The sequence below is a fragment of the Lissotriton vulgaris genome, chromosome 6, assembly GCF_964263255.1.
Source record: "Lissotriton vulgaris chromosome 6, aLisVul1.2, whole genome shotgun sequence".
Taxonomy (NCBI): Eukaryota; Metazoa; Chordata; class Amphibia; order Caudata; family Salamandridae; genus Lissotriton; species Lissotriton vulgaris.
In genome coordinates, this window is record NC_141694.1 from 1,741,422,892 (window position 1) to 1,741,437,833 (window position 14,942).

Sequence of the window (14,942 nt, forward strand, 5' to 3'; positions counted from 1 at the left end):
TACCTGGTGGCTGTGGGTTTCATATCTTTGTGGAGCTCATACTGTGGTGGAAAAGAAACATTACTCGCCTTCAATTGCTAGCATTGTATGGCATTCTTTGGATAATTATATGGACTCATCTGCCCAAGGGTTTGTAGCTCAATATCCTTTTGAATCAGTTTTTTTAACTTAATTTTTTATAATTGTAGCAGATGTCCCATCCCCATCATTTTATCTCTTTTTCTTTCTTCCAATTCTTTTCCTCCTTTCTCTCCCCATTTCATTTCTTCCCCCCGCTGATGTATCATATTTAGCAAGCAATACAAACTCATATTTGACTTCACTGTGATATACATGGATATGCCTTCTGTACCATCTTTCTGGGCTTTATACTTAGGGGCCGATTCCGATTTTGGCCCGAAGGGCTCCGAACCATGTTCGGAGCCCTCGATGGAATCGGTCGGAAAGGAATCCGACTCGGATTTCCAGATTGCGGACGACAGGCTTGGAGAACCTATCCGCAGTCCGGAAATCCCTCAGTACTCCCCTGGTCGCCTCTTACGACCGAGGGAGTACGATGGCAGCTTTTCACTGCCTTTTCGTGCCAGTGTGTCCGGCACGAAAAGGCAGTCGGAAGTCGTGTGAGGCTGCCGAATGGCAGCCTGGGGGCACCTATGGTGCCCCTTCGTTGATCCCTGCACCCGGTGGCAGGCACCTTGGGGTGCCGGCCACAGGGTGCAGGAATGAACTGCACCCCTGCTTTCAGTATTGCAGGCATGCATTCCGCTCAGAATGCATGCATGTAGTACAAAGTATACGAATGCGACCGAACACTGTTCGGTCGCATCGTACTAGCAGGGCTGTAACCGACAACAGCAGGTCAGTCGGTTACAGCTCCTGGCCGATGTCGGACGGACTCAGGTCCATCCGACATCGGAATCAGCCCCTAAGTAGTTGATGAATTTGAAATACCTGTTTTCTCTCATTATATCTATCTGATCTTTTTTTTATAACATAACTTGTATTTCAATTTCATCCCATTCCAGTTGTTATTTGCTATGTATTCTTTTTTTATCTTTTTTAAGTCTTTACTATCATAGATCAATTTCGGATTTCTATGTATTGCTAATATTTTTAATATGTACTTTTTTAATTAATAATAAAATACATTTGAAATAAGAAAAGCTAGGTGGGTCGCAAATATTTGTTGTACTAAAAAGTGGGTGGTGGTTCTAAAAAGTTTGTAAAGCATTGTTCCAAAGCTTGATTATAAGCTAAATAATTACATTTTATTCAAGTTGGTTATGGTGGCCTATTGTGAAGGGCTACAAAGAAGCTACTATTTGACTAAATAATTAAAGATAGTCATAAAAAAAAATTTTGTTTTGATACAGGGCATAAACAAATATATTTGCTCATTCATTTATGTTTTTTTATGAGGGTGTAGCCTAAAAACTATATCTGGAAATATAGACACTGAAGGCATAGATTTTACAGACCTACTTATTGTAGGACTATTGTCAATAATAATTTGACCTTAACATTGGTAAATGTAGACTACTGCAGGTCCAGTACTCTCACTTTTTTTTCTAAGTATGCGTATGTAAGTGCCAAATAGTAAGAATCGCAAGAATGGCAAAAATGATTTGGGATTTGAGTTACTTCTCAGTGAAAGTAAATGTATTAATCTGGAGCAGAGTTGCCCTATTTTCTGATCTAGTTCTCTTTTCCACTCACCATACACCTTTTCAAGAGAGGAGATTGGGAAAGGTAGCCACATATACGTTTCATTTTGGGTGAGCGGAGAAAAGGGCAGAAGGGGTCAGCCTGGAGAAAGCACCATATGCAACGCCATTCCATCCCAGTTGGATACACAAACTGAGTGATAATGGAGGGGTAATGCCATAACCTGGGGCAAAATGCCTAGTCAAGCAAAGAAAAAGTGTGAAAGGGCTGGGATAGGAACAGATTTTCAACTGTCATGTCCTTAACAACTGAACGTCTCTAGGTATTTTGCGAATTAAATACATTTGGGAATCTAAGGTTTTCATTATGCATGGGATGTAGATGATAAGCTTAACACAATTCCGTGTGGTGTAATAGAAAGTGCAATTATTGGGCAAACACAAAATAATCATGAGCAGGATGATTTGCACACTTCTGGCATGTCACCCCAAATTGGCAGAAAGCAACGGTTCTATTTCTTCGAAATCTACAAAAATACAGAGGAGTACAAAGTATTTATGAGAGATTGCTTATGACTCCCACAAAATACAGGATATTGTTGTTTTTTCAAAACATCTTCAAGCGGTTTGTCTTTCCCTAAATTTCAACAGATGAACTGCAGAAGCAAATATATGTGTTACCTGGATGAGACACTGAAAGACAGAATAGCCACCATGCAGAATTTTCCAAATCTTTTACAGATAAAGATATCATTGTTTTTAAAGAAAAGCTGCAGGAGTCAAACTGATCTAATAAGTTACCTGAACCCTGATCCATGCATTCTTTGACACTGACAAATCACTGTTCAATTCTGTATGCTAATGTTCAATTTCTCTGCTGTGCAAAATGTATAAAATAGTGTCAACAATGTTTTCAGCTCATTGTGCACATCAACACCATCCTGGTGTATTCCATATGGTAGAAAGAACAGTGAGGCACATTTGGCTTCAGAGGTCTGGCTTCACCACCAGTCATATTGACATCCGAAACTTTTCATGCAAAAGAAAAATTACAAGGTTAGTGCGAGCAGTAACGACGAGGACTGTTCATAACCAAACCATGTGCACCTAGAGGGAGGACCTGGTCCTTCATAGAGTGTAGCTGCTGTTTCTAAAATGATCTGTGATTATTGGATCCACTTAAGTACAACGAGCCTACATTACCAAGATGTCATCAGTAGTAGCTTTGTTTAGGCATAACTCGCTGAAATTACTAAAACATAAATCTAGCTGTTCGTCAATTTGAAGGCAAAAGTACATTTAAGATTAAAGAAAAAATTACTAACAACTAAACTATTTCTTCAGATGGGTTGAGTAAGTTTTGAGTGCAGAGTCACGGGAAAAAACAAAGCTGAGTGAACCTGAGTGATGTGCTGATATATGCTTAATGTGCACAGTTTGGTGCATATTTACAAGGGGATATCGCCACCAGAACGTCACTTTTAGCGACGTTCTGCTGGAGATTTGCCCTTCTCCATATTCACAAATTTGCGTTAAGCTACTTTTTGTGGCATAACGCTGCCTTGTAAATAAGACCCCTTTATGCGCATTACGTAGTGTGAAAGGGGGGTGCAATGGTTGTTGCTGTGGGTGATCCACCGCAACACCCATTGCTTATGATGCTGCCCCAGATTTACAAGGAGGTGCAAATCTGAGGCAGGACCAAAAACGAATGCCATGCAAGAGCAGGCATTAGAATGGCAAAAGAAGGAGAAAAACTTTTATTTCTCCTAATTTTTGCTTTTCCTATCTGTGCTGCATTGTTCAGCACGCATATAAAGAGCAAATTGCCATTATTGATTGTTTATGTGCAGGAAGAATCTCGAAGCCAAAAAATGTGCTGCACTACAATGTGTTGCTCTTCATCTTTGACGCTCGTCGGTTGATATGTCGCTCCTCTATCTTGTATCTGATGATTATATTCTATGCACCTACTGTAAAGCACTCCGATATCCCTGGGTCTGGACAGAGCTATAGAAAACTTCTTAATAAATAAATAAATAAATAATTACGGTTTTCTTCTTCTATGTGTGTAGAAGTAACAAATCGCCATTAGTGATTGTTTATGTGCAAGAAAGGACACCATTCTACAGTACTGCTCTATAAATCAATACATAAGGAAAGAACCATTGGAACACAATAATGGCTGCTGTAAATTTGAAGGAAGAGAGCAAGGCTGTACCACGGGAACAGGGCCAATCTGTGGTCTGCAGAAGTTGGCAGTAACACAAATGAGATAAGAGGTATGGTTGGGCAAAACAGTTCCATAGGATCTCAACATCTCTGTAGGATGAAAATGTAGAGGCCAGTAGGTGCTTTTATGACTGATTGCCGTTGCACTCGTAACATAATCAAACCCTACGCCACACTGCAGGAAGTGCACACCCACTCACATACACAGTCTGGTCACAGCAAAAGAGTTGGCATCAGGAGACTGGAGGAGTACAGAAGAGCATCATGGAGACTGCGGCCACTGTGGGAAGCCACAGTCCACACCGCCACGGGCTTCTCAAAAAGAGGCACAATGAAAAGAGCGGGAAGCCATTGGCAAGTAAGATGTCTTTGTAGTGCAGGTCTTGTTGTCACTCGTACACTTAGCCAGCACACCTGACACTTATAGGCAACCAAACACATCCTATACAAAGGCACAGATGCAAAAGGGTGGTGTCTCTACAAGTTCCTCACCACAAGATTTGGCTAGATAAGGCTGCTCCTGTTGCCCAGATCTTCTCCTGTTTTCATGCCTTGGGTGCTTAGGTATTTGGACTTTGTTCTAGTTCCTTCCTTACTCTCCTTCCTCCACTAGGAGAGTTATTTGGTTCTTGTTTCTGCATACTGTGGGCTGTGTCCCGACTCATGATCCAATGAAGGTATTATTCCGGTGCAAAGGGGTTCCCTCTCATTGACTTAACTCATGTGCACTTGCGTCAACTTCCTATCATTCTCCAGAGGGATTTACCACCATTTCCATGAACCTTTTCCAGGAGATCCAGATTATCAGCGACAGGACATGGTGTTCACTTGCAAAGTCTGGCAGTGGAGAGGGTGTCAGTACACAGGCTGACATTGTACTGGTGATTGCCCTGTCTCGTTTCATCTTCCTTGCTACCACCAATGAGTCTCTACTTTTGGAGGCTGAGGGCAGGATGAGGGGGTGGGGAGGGCCTTTGATGTCCTTTCTAGCAAGCAGTGATCACCAGAGAGAGGAGATAGATGGCTCTCCGGTTCTACTCCTGAGGGTTCATCTGTGTCCAGTTGCCAGAATGGGATTAGTTGTAGTCAAAGTGTTTTAAAAAGCTACTGGTGCAACAGTCACAAAGCTTCGTACCAAATAATTACATGTAAAAATAGTACTAGCATGTTAATATATCACTTTGCAAATATGTACAGATATGTTTATCCGTTACAATAGTGTCTAGAGAGTGTTTATTAAGTAACAGTAGTGTGTCCGCTGTTATGGTCGTTGTTGTTATTTAAGTGTTATTTAAGCAATGTAATAATATATTAATTTATTGTATTAATTACTTTATTTATTAATGTTATTTGAGCTATTTAAGTTGATTGGGGTCATGTTGTAAACACTTTTCTGAATTTAAGCAGGGAAGTCTCAGTATGCAGTTCGGTAGACTTTAAAAAGCTAGAATCACTTGGAAACAGAAAGTTCTACTGATTCATTTGTAATGCTTAGTGAGGACATCATAAATATAAGAAAACTAGATCTCAGGTTTTAGGACGGGGCATATTTGTTGAATGTTGCCTTTTAAAACGAAGGGCCTCTTTTGTAGAAGATTTTACATGCAAATTTAAAGGATATCCTTTTCTTCACTGGTAGTTAATGGAACTGGTGTAAATGGTCGGTCACATGGCCCGTTTTGTTAGGTTAAACATGGGGCCTGGTTCACAGAACTAACTTAAGATAAAATCCTAAACTTAGTACTTTTGGTACTCCCAGAAGTTAGGATTTTGTCTTAAATTTGTCTTAAGACAGACTTAAGACAAAATCCTAACTTAAGTCTCTCTTAAGACAAACTTAAGACAAAATCCTAACTTCTGTGAATACCAAAAGTAGTAAGTTTAGGATTTTGTCTTCAGTTAGTTCTGTGAATCGGGCCCAGAGATCTTATCTGAGCATTTTAGAACTTTTGCAGGCTGATTCCCGACTTATCATTGATGGTGGCCTTAGAGTTGGATCCAAACTATTACTTTGTTTTCAATGAGCAGTATTTCTGATTATTATTTTGGAGGGATACGTTTGAGGAAGTTAGAGTCCATCCAAGAACTAGCAGTCTCCCAAGCAGAAGTCAGGCCAGTTATGGGATTGGGAAGGTCGTTTTGGAGGTTGAACACCAGTTGAACATCATTAACATAAATATAAGTGATGTCATTAAATTGATGCACAGGAGTAGCCAGTGATTTAAAATACATACTGAAAAATAGTAGCGACAAGGACGAACGCTGAGCAACTAAACAACAGAGGGCTTTGAGGAATGAGGAATCTGGTCCGGGTTGGACTTTTTGAGTTTTGCCCATAATGATAAAATGTGATCAATTGAAGGACTACAGCATAGATAGCACAATTCTCAAGTCAATGATGCCCTGGTTGATGGTTTCAAAGGCTGTGGAGAGGTCTTAGCCACCACCATTGACCTTCATCTGGAGATCATTGACCGGCAATGTAATTACTGGCACCGTTCCTTGGCCAGGTCTCATGTTAGCATGAGTGTCCACTAGCAAGTCGTTACTTTCTATCAGGATATTGCGACTTTCTCCATGAGCTTACCCAGATATTGTAATAACAAATAGAATGATAATTTGCAGGGTTATCAGATCTTAGTGATGGTGTTTAGGTCTTGTTGCAGACAGCTTTACAAGAGCTCTTGTCAACACTACATCAAAAAGAACTGCTAAGAAGTACACATAGGGAGAGAGGACTTTGCATCAGCCCTCTTCAGTCATTGACAGTCATGTGTTTTTCATGGTTTGACATTGCTTGAATATGCTATTTGTCAGGACGTTTGTATTTTGATTAAGGCGGTCGGAGGGAAAACCATGAGGGGATTTCGCTCCACTTCCGAACGGCTCTGTGAGCCCGTCAGAACAGGAGCAGAATAGTAATGCCTTCAATGACAGCGGGCCAAGCTTGACTCTGCCGTCCGGATTACGATGTTGGTTTCCATCAGCCTTTCCATGTCGGCCTTTTTGACATGGTAAGGGTGTTGGAAAGTGACATTGGGGGCCCCTAGTAGGGCCCCCTTACCCCTGCCCTCAGCTTAAGGGTCTGCGGGGCACCTATGACCCCCCCCCCCTGAAAATACCTACACCGTTTGTCTGCCACACTGTGCAGGGATTTTCACAAATTTCCATTTCTTAATCGGAGCTTGTGCTATGGGCCGTTTCCGCCCGTTGCACAAGCTCCTATATAGAAATTGGAGTTTGCGACTGCTCCATGTGTGGGCGCATTGTCATCAGGTGTGCGACCTATGGTTGGGCGGGTCCCTCACCGAACTGGTGTTGGTCGGAGGCAACTCAGACTGACATTGTAATGAGGTTCAAAGTGTTGACTTGTGTTCAGAAACATCAGTATGAAGGCAACCACACACTTATCGAAAAGCAGCACAAAAAAGAAATCTTGGTACATATCTAACGACAAGTCTTAAAAATTGCTCAATTAAATTTGTTTGGATGGGGATGTGGATGTATATTATTCGAGGCTTTGGTAAGTGAGTCCAGTCACGCAATTTGCATAGACCGAATAAGCACAAACAAAAGAGGAATTTTGAAATGTTGCCATTTTGTTTGCATTAATTGAAATCTGGGTAATCCAGAACACTGTTACATGCCCAACAAAGTATAACATATGCAAATCAGGGGCATCCGAGGAAAGCAGATGAATGACAAGAAGCAACATTGCTGTAATGTCCAATATGCGTATTTAAGGTAAAGAATGGCCTTTTGATAAAACTACTCCAAAAGCCCAAATAAACTATTGCGGGTAATACCTTGGTATGTCAATTCTGGAGAATAAGGGCCTGATTTAGAGTTTGAAGGACATGCACTCCATTACAAATGTGACAGATATACCGTCCACCTTATTACAAATGCTGTATATCCTAGTTCACTTGTAGTAAGGTGTACAGGATAGACATTACATGTGTGACAGAATACTTATCCACTAAATGTGAAATCAGGCCATAAGTTGTTGAGTATCAATTAACAATCTACTGCGATCCAAAAAATAGCAAGTACTTTGAAATTTGCTGTAGTGTGTAAACCCACTGCTGCTACTTTATGGGTCAGACATCATACCCATGAGGTAGCTGTTCTGGACTCCTCCGGGTTTCATAGGTACTAGAAACAGTCTTGATTGGTTTGTACAGTTTGACAACAGGCCTCACTTCTTTACTCACGGCAAAGACTGAAAATGATAACACTCAAGGCAGCGTAAACCTAATATGTGAATAGAGAATATAATTATTATATCTAACTAATCTCTGAAACAGTCATCTCATGTGAAAGTATTTTTGCTGTGAAAATCAATATTTTCAAGAGTAAATTGATCTAAACGTGATACCGATTCATCCGACACTCATGTTATCAAGCAGCTTTGCCATTGTTCTGTGTTCCCAAAGCCAGCGCAGAAGTAAGACTTTGCATCAATCGCATAGCCCTAATTAGGGCCATCTGATACCCTCTTTCTCTTAATCCCATTGTTTTGGATCAGGTGAATGACCCACCCGCCTTTACGAAGCTAGACCTTAAGGAAGCATAGCACTTGGTCTGAGTACACAACGACATGAATGAGTAACTGTATTGAGCGCTCAATACAGTCTGTTTGAATACAAAGTCAAGCAGTTTAATTCTTGCTCTGTAACTTCTTCTCGGCCTTCCAGTGCTTAGTGGACAAAATGTTCCAGGAATACCCCATGTATTGGTAGACATGTACATAGGCAATACTTTTGATTTATTCACTTCTGCTATAGAACCACTTGAGATGTATAAGGCTCGGCTAAAAAAACTAAAACCATATACGGCCACATGCATCATTGTTGGTATTTGCGATTCCTAAATTGCGAAAATTAAGGAATCGCAATTTAGAAATCGCAAATACCTATGCATTAAAAATTCGCATTTTTATTTGCGATTCATTATTTTTCCTTATTTGCGATTCCCAATTTTGGGAATCGCAAATAAGGAATCCCTATACATTGATTCCTGTGGGCCTAGAGGCCCATAGGAATCAATTGGAAGGCATTCTCATTTTGCAATTCACAATTAAGGAATTGCAAAATGAGAATGCAATTTCAAGGGCACCCCCTGCACCCCTGAAATGTACCTGAAAGTGCTTTTTTCAAACACACATGCCCAAAGGGCATGTGTGTGTTTAAAATGAAACTTTCAAAAATGCACTTTAGTGCATTTTTGAAAGTTTTCTAAAATTACCATGAAGGTGAACTTCATGGTAATTTACCACTTCTAATTTGCGAATTCGCAATTTTTTAAAAATCATGCATAGCATTTAAGAAATCGCAAAAAATTTGATTTCTTAAATGCAATCGCAATTTGAGAATTCGGAAAAAAAAATGCGATTTCTTAAATTACGAAAATAGCAAAAAGTTTCATGCATCCAAAAAACTGGATTAGCATTCGCAAACGGACGAATTTTGCGATTCGCACCGTTTGCGAATGCAAAAACCCTTAATGCATGTGGGCAATAGTCTGTTATATTATATAAAATTCTAAAGCATCATGCTTACCGTGACTTCCTTCTGTTACTGGGAGAGGATCCTGCCGCACAACTCACAACATATTCATTCAAGCCTTTTTTGCAAAGGTGGTTTCAGTCTTCCAAAAATGGGACCCCAGAGCTAAAAGGCCCAAGCCCGAGCTCCGCTCTTATATGTTTTATGAAGAAAATGGCTTGAAGATAGTGCCGATCTAAGGAGCATGATGCATCATCTCCTACGATGATGACACCCAGCTGATCCTCTCCCTCACCAATGAACCCACAGTCGCCAAGAGCAACTTTCACAATGGGATGAAGGCTGTCACCACCTGGATGAAGGACAGCTGCCTCAAGCTAAACTCAGAGAAGACCAAAGTACTCATCTTGGGCTCCACCCCCTCCGCTTTGGACGATTTCTGGTGACCTGCAGATCTTGGACCTCCCCCCACAGACCACGCACGATATCTCGGCATCAACTTGGACTCCTCGCTCACCATGAAACACCAGATCAACGCTGTCTCATCATCCTGATTCCACACGCTACACCTGCTCCAAAAGATCTTCAAGTAGATCCCCATTGAGTCCAGAAAGACGCTCACCCACGCACTCATCAGCAGGCTCAACTACAGCAAGCACTCTATACCAGTATCACCCAGAAACTCCTCAAGAAACTGCAAAGCATCCAGAACTCCTCCGCCAGACTCATCATTAACATTCCCTGCCGCAGCCCCATGACCAGCCACTTGAGATACCTCCACTGGCTCCAAGTCAACAAAAGAATCAACTTCAAGCTCCCTCCTCACACACTCCTACAAAGCCCTACACAACATGGGACCTGCATACCTCAACCACCGCCTCTCGTTCCACGCACCCACCAGATACCTCAGCTCCACTCAACTGACCCTGGCCACCATTCCACGTATCCTCAAGACCATGGCCAGGGAATGTTTCTTCTCCTACCTCACAGCAAAGACCTGGAACGCTATGCCTCTACCCCTAAGGCAATCACCGTCACTGCCCCAATTCAGGTAGGACCACAAGACCTGGCCCTTTGACTGAACCACATTGCTGTGTGACAGATCTGCAGCCCCCCTGCACCTTGAGACCCTTACGGGTGAGTAGTCATGCTTTACAAGCTGTTTGATTGATTGATTGAATGGTAAAAAGTAATCCTTTGTGCTGAGACCATAGGACCTTAGAGTTGGCCTCATACACAAAGAAACATCTAATGTTTTTTCAGGCAGTTCTTGGGTCAAATCAGACCCTAAGGCTGACTTCACAAAGGAAGCTGTGGCACACATCAGTATGGCTAAATCTAAGACTACTCTATAGATGTGAAGGAGGACAGTTATAGTACACTGGGTTCTACACCAGACTGTGCTTTGCTACCAGAGAGTGCTTCGAGAGGGATGGAAATGGACCATCACTCATAACATGTACACGGTTTGCCCAAAGACTTCCAAACAGTAAATGTCAGTACAATAAGTAGTAATAGGTACAATAGATATGATGCAGGAAGCTGGCTCTGTAGATGGTCTACTGCTAAGTAGTTATATCGTACAGAGAGTCCAGAGATTCCCTCAGAAGTGTACAGGGCTCAATTTAAGCCAAAAGGGCTCTACTTTAAGACATTTATTATGCAAACAGTGACTATTCAATTCAATTTAACAGTGACTAATAAACGAAATACAACTCAAAAAAGAGATCCATTCGAATTTTAGAAAAATAAGCTCCTTTTAAGATTTATTTTAAGACCAAGATGTTCGCAAAAAGGCACATATGTTTTTAAGGACTTTCAGGGCCTCATTTGGATGACAGTCAGACTGACTGTTGGTGGTGGTCTGACTGGCTGACAGCCCTTCAGTCAGTCCGCCAGATTATGATACCGGCGGTCGGACCATTTGCTGTCGGGCAGAAGCCAACAGCTTCCGACAGGATCTATATCCCGTTGGCCCAGCAGTATGAATTCTATCCCTACAATGGAGATGGTGCCTGCAGAGGTATTGCCATACGGGTTGGGATATCCGATTCCAACTGCCTAATAATGTTGGTATGGCCACCATGAAAAAGCAGCCGGAAAAGCACTTTGGGGGCCTAAAGCAGGACCCTTGTGGGCCACCGCCAAGCGGCCTGGGGGCAAATGTAGTGGTCTGGGGGCACATGTAGTGCCCTTACACAAACCCATACACTGTGTGCCAGGCACCATATGCCTTGCACATAGTGCATGGATATGCACAAAGTGCCTTTTTTCTACTTCTGCGTGTGCTGATGTTCTTTTCCTGGGCTGCAGCACAATCCGCAGTAGGAAAAGGCACTTTCTGACTACCTGCATGGCAGTCTGATCATAATAGGTCAGTTGGGACCGCCAACTCATTGTCGAACAGACACCTGCCCGCAGTGATGGTGGTAAGTCCCTCATACGAACACCATCATAATGAGGGCCTTAGTGCAAATTTCAAGCTTTGCAATATTAACCTATGGAAGAAACCAAGATTGCAGTTTATAAGTACAGAACTTACAGTTCCATTCTTCATGGTTTGAGGTCAACACCAGGCAAGGTTCAGATTGGCTCCAAAACTGCAACAGCTGAGGCACCGGGGCGGCTTTGTGCAGAGGTAAGATTCAGGGTTGGTACTGAATGTTAGCCAATGGAGAATGGGGGTTCTCGAAGATGCGCTGTGGTGGAGCACGGGAGAGACGAACATTTTTGTGTACTCCCTGTAAAGTCAAGCTCTCATAACTATAACTGTGGGAAGCAGGTAAAACTAATCAACAAAATGCACTTAGACATGTTATATTAGACCTGGGAAACTAATGGCTATTTGCATAAAATAATATACTAATAATTGTGAACAAGTCTTATCAACATAGAGCTATGATAATACACATCAATCAAATGAGCGTGTGTGTTTACGCTTTAATAGAGTGCAAGTATATGTTGTGGCGAGAGAAAAGAAATGCACTTGGTAGGTAAAATAAAGCTATAAGTGTCGCTTATGCTAGGTAACAACTAAATGGGATTATTAGAATGTTGGGAGGTAAACAGAAGGGCTATAATTCTAAACCTAACTTCTGTTATGTTTGTTTTTGCATTAGTTCTCATTGACGCCTACGCGGCCTGTTTGTTGAAAAATGGCTGGTGACTGAAGCGTTGACATCAGTTTGAAAGAAAAGGCCTCCATGCATGCTCGTTAATGAAAGCCGAGTAAGCAGAATGGCGTATACGCGAAGTGAGTGATGTCAAGGTCAGCTTGGCCTAGGGCACGGAAGTGTGCCAAAGGATGCCTGCATCTAAAACCGTGTGAACGGAACAGTGATGCAGAAAAATAACAAGTCGTGTAGCAAAAAGAGAATACCAAGCATAAATCAAAGATGAATGCCATGGGAATATGTTGAAGATGACTTTGCTAAATGAAAAACTGGTTTGGGCAAGCATTGGAATGAGGTGATCATCACCACCCCTCTAATAGACCAATCAGAACAAACTGTGGACCCTAAAAGTTTAAATTTTAAGTTAGATAGTTAGTGAAAAAGGGTATAAAAGAGCTTGTTCAAAAGGGTGAAAAAAGCTTGTTCCACGGATTTTATTTTGCACCATAACATGCTGTAGGTTTGGACAATTTTATGGTGCTAGAGACTTTGAAATATTTTTGGACTTTAATTTTGTTGGAGCAAAGAAGATGATCAAATGCAGAGTTTTTGTTTTGGAAGGGAGGCATTGAGGAGAACAGAGAGACAGATTGGGAACCTTTTGCAACTCTGTTATTTTCATATAACAGACGGGTAATATATTTTTTTTCTAAATTTAATTCTTTTAATATGTACTAAATAAATTGCTTACATCTTTGCTCGTCTAAATACATTTTAAGTTTAATTTCTTAAATGAAGTAGATAAAATCAATTTAAATTTAAACTTGAGTTTTGGTTTTATTTTTATTGAAATGTTATCTATCTATCCATATTAATATAATAAAGAGAGAGCCCAAACCTTTGAGGCTGGTAATCTCAGGAACCACAGCACCAATCACAACACCCAAAACAGCGGTGGAAAGGGCAGTTGCAGCAGAAGGACATAGGCTATGCAGACGCCCACCATATACAATTAAAAGGTAAAAGAACCGTGCCAGCAAAGTAGTCACTTGTGGGCGTGTCTGCTTTGTGCTGGGGCGTGCGCTGGTGGCCTGTGGTACGTTCCGCCCTTCATGCCATGTCTCATATTGTGTGCTAATCCCACCCTGCTCCCTTTAAATACCCCTGAACCCCATAACCATAACTCACCCTTACTCCTTAAAATACCCCAACACCCTTAAACACTAACCCATTTTAACCCTATAAATATACCCTGTACCCCAAAACCCAAACCTATCCCTAAACCCTAAAAATACCTCTGTACCCCAAAACCCAAACCTAGCCCTGAACCCTAAAATACCCCTGTACCCCAAAAGCCAAACCTAGACCTGAACCCTAAAAATATCCCTATACCCCAAAAGACAAACCAAGCCCTGAACACTAAAAATACCCCTGTACCCCAAAACCCATACCTATCCCTAAACCCTAAAACTACCCCTGTACCCCATAACCCAAAACTATATCTGAACCCTTAAAATACCCAAACACCCCAAAACATATACCTCCGTACCCCAAAACATATACCCCTATACCCATACTTACCTTATCGAAACATTTTTTTAAAAACATGCTTTTACATTCCTGCATTTACAACGAATTTTGTTGTAAATGTATGCGTGGTAAAAGCATATAAAATGTAATGCCTTGCGTTATAATGGCATTGCGGAGTCATGGTACTTTCGTAATGAAAGTATGCAGAGTGATGGTATGCGGAAAGAAAGTTGCGGAATAATGGGTGTTTACCCTCCCCCGGTAAGTACATTGGTGGCACGGCGGCCCACATCTCCAGCAACATACTCATATTTTTTCACCACCCATTTGAAAAATACACAGGTCTCTCTCATTGATGGCCAGCACCGACATACACTTTTAGACACACCTCCCGTCACAAGTTCTAGAATTGCGAAATTTCAGAGCTGGGGAGCTACGTTCGAATCTCGGCATCAGCTCAACACCCTGTGATTCCAGGCAAATCGGTTTGTCTCCCCGTGCCTACCACAAATGAATGTGTTCTTCTGTAATGTAAATTGTGCTCATGCCACGTTGTCGAGTTCGCGCTATATAATATTGCAAGGAAAAATAAAGTAGGGAAACTCGAGTTCACACACTACTGAACGCGCACTCTTAAGTGCATCAGCAGTGCACTGTGAATCGGAGCGTTTCACAGGCCTGTCACAGATAAGAAATGCTATCAAAACGAAATCCTACAAAACAATATACTACTGGCCGGCAGCAATTCATACCCAGACAACGTCGGGACGGGCTGCTAGTACTAATATAATAAAGAGAGTGCCCAAACCTTTGAGGCGGGTAATCTCAGGAACCACAGCACCAATCACAACACCCAATACAGCGTTGGAAAGGGCAGTTGCAGCAGAAGGGCATAG